The sequence below is a fragment of the Octopus bimaculoides genome, chromosome 17 (assembly GCF_001194135.2).
Source record: "Octopus bimaculoides isolate UCB-OBI-ISO-001 chromosome 17, ASM119413v2, whole genome shotgun sequence".
Classification (NCBI taxonomy): domain Eukaryota; kingdom Metazoa; phylum Mollusca; class Cephalopoda; order Octopoda; family Octopodidae; genus Octopus; species Octopus bimaculoides.
The window spans coordinates 34141684-34144683 of record NC_068997.1 but is presented as its reverse complement, the minus strand read 5'-3'; positions in this window follow the sequence as shown (position 1 = coordinate 34144683).

Below are 3000 nucleotides of genomic sequence, written 5' to 3'. Positions count from 1 at the left end.
TATATATATATATATATATATGCATGGGCCAGGGTAGAAAACTCTACATACTCACTGGACAACTAGAGATAGCAGAGAAACTTCCCTCAAATTATAACCTACTATCTTAAATATGAATACACATATACACATACGTATATACAAGGGGAGCTCAAACCTGATCTGCACTTCCGCCAAACCTGTCTTTGCGTTGACTGCACTACCTTCAGCGCTTACATGCTAAAAGGGGTACTATTGTGGTTACGTAACTGAGATCTGACCTTAATTGCTTCAGTTTCCTTGTGTTGTAGAGCCAACTTGGCTGCTTTGCTGGCAGTGTGCCAGAGGAAAGATTTCTCTGGTGTGAGGGTGTAAGGGACTGAAATTCATTGCAGGCTTTCAGGGCAATACGGGGATAGTACTCTACTGCAAAGAAGTGCATATGAGTGGATCGAGAAGTTTAAAAAATGGCCAGACAAGCATGAAGCACGAAGTGGTAGAAGGATGTCCATCAACTTCGACCACTGACTTGAAGATGCAACGAGCTCGATAAATGCTTCTGGTGAATTGTCAAATGACCATTGATGAGATAGCATGTTTTCTGCAAATTAGTCGTAGTTCTACATGCGAATCATCCACGACAAGCTTCGCTTCTGTAAAGTCTGTGCGAGATGAGTGCCAAGAGAGTTTACAGAGGCACATAAACGCGATCGTGTGGCGTTCAGACAAAGCTTACTCAACTGCTACAACAATGAAGGTGAAACCTTTTTTAGAGAGAATAGTCACAAGAGATGAGACCTGTGTCCATCACTTTAAGCCAGAATCCAAAAGGTAGAGTATGTAATAGAAACACCCGGAATCGCCAGCGAAAAAGAAATTCATGACTCAGTCTTCCAGAAAAAAGTGATTCTGATCGTTTTGAGGGACGTGAAAGGGCCTATACTGGAACATTACTTGGAAAAAGGGTCTAAAGTCACTAAGTGTAGGTTACAGTGAAATGCTGGTCAACAAACTGAAATCAGCAATTTGCACCAAACGCCGAGGATTATTGGCAAAGCAAATGTTATTGTGGTACGACAATTCACACCTACATATGGCCGCTCACACCGTGAAAACCATTGAAAAACTGGAATTCGAGTTGCTGGAACAACCTGCATGCAATCCAAATCTCGCCCCTTCGACTATTATCTTTTTAGACCGCTCAAAAGTTTTTTACAAGGTCGTCGATTTACACCGGACGAACATGTGCTGGAAGCAGTGCATAAATGGCTGCGTAACTAGTCGAAAACTCTGTTCTCTGATGGAATAAGCAAGCTTCTGGACCGCTGGAAGAAATGCATCGAAAAATGATGCAATTGTTCAACTCCTCTTTTGTTTTAATAAAGTACTGAAGCAACGAGCGTACAGTCTTTTGCTTACCTTCACACATACAGGTTTGTAAGTATATACGTACATATATGTGTGCATGTGTATGTGTATGTGTGCATGTGTGTGTATGTGTGCATATGCGTGTATATGTGCATGTATGTATGTATGTATGTATGTATGTTGCAACCCCCGTAATCCGAATCATAATGGTTGATCTGTGCATCACACAATCCGCAAGTTCTCTCACCTTCCAAACTGCAGTCTGTTCTTTTGGTCACTCGCCAGACTGATTTATACTAACTTTGCAGGACCCTCTTTTTCTCCACTTCTCAGAATTGATGATTCTGAAAGCCGTAGTCCAACATAGCGAACCTTGGCTTTGCTGCGTTGCTTCACATCTTACGCAGCACCTGCACACACTAGTTAATATTTTCAAAAATGACCTTTTTGCGCTCCGTTAGGTTCACATTTCGCACACAGAAATGCCAAGCGCTAAAGAATACTTGTATCCATTTTCGGCCTTGACAATATCCTTTCCATTACTCCCAAGCAATGTGACCCATCGGACTTCAAAATATTTCTCTTTTTCTTCAGGTGTATATTGCAGTCTCGATGCAGCGTAACCCATGCCCAAGAAGATCAACCCTCCTGACCCTGCCAACTCACGTCCTTGATGCTCACACCGAGCACCTCAAAAATATTGAAGATAACCATTAATAACAATCATTTTGAATCTGTTGCCTTACAGACACTAGTACAGTTTTAATAAAGACGCACTTTGTGAATGCAAAATTTTGTGAAAGTAATATAGTTGCCATGGGCAGTAGAACGCTTCCGACCGTATCTAGTACACGACTATCCTAACAAAATCCTAACAAAACTGTTTCTCTATATCAAATATTTCAATTTTTTCCCTCACGTTGAAATTCAGATACCCAAAATATAGCATGATAATCATTTTAATGTTACGTGTTCAATGTACTGAGGTCGATTAAACTGTGAATACCTCTCCCTCCCCATACCATTTAGTTTGTGCCAAAGTTACAAATCACTATTTATGAGATCTATTCTTATATCTATCTGTCTGTCTGTCTGTCTGTCTATCTATACATATATATATTGATAGTGCTTAGCTGACAATTCATGACTACGACCGCTCTATTGTATGCACTCATGTACTTTCACATCAATATGATTTTAAGACGTAGCAGATATGTTTGCCTATATACGGGCAAGTATTAAGATTCGCATACATATTTAATTATTTGCAGAACTGCCGAGATGGGCGTATTGAATGAGGTTTTACACCTTCTGTCAAACAAAACTATTGGTGATGCACAAATCTTTAAAATATACATATACTGTCAGGACTTAGATTGCTCTTTGAAAGTGAGAGTGTGCAATAGAAGATGTTGCTATTGCCATGGAACATCTTTTAGATCTTAGTAGCTAAGAGGAGCACAGTTATTTTTTCCGTTCTGAAACAATTATATAAATTAACATCATTGTATTTCCCCATCGGTTATCGATTATTCCGAGGGGATACTTAGAGCTTCTCACATCATATCTTATTGTGTGTGTGTGTGTATGTGTGTGTGTGTGTGTGTGTGTGTGTGTGTGTGTGTGTGTGTGTGTGTGTGTGTGTGTGTGTGT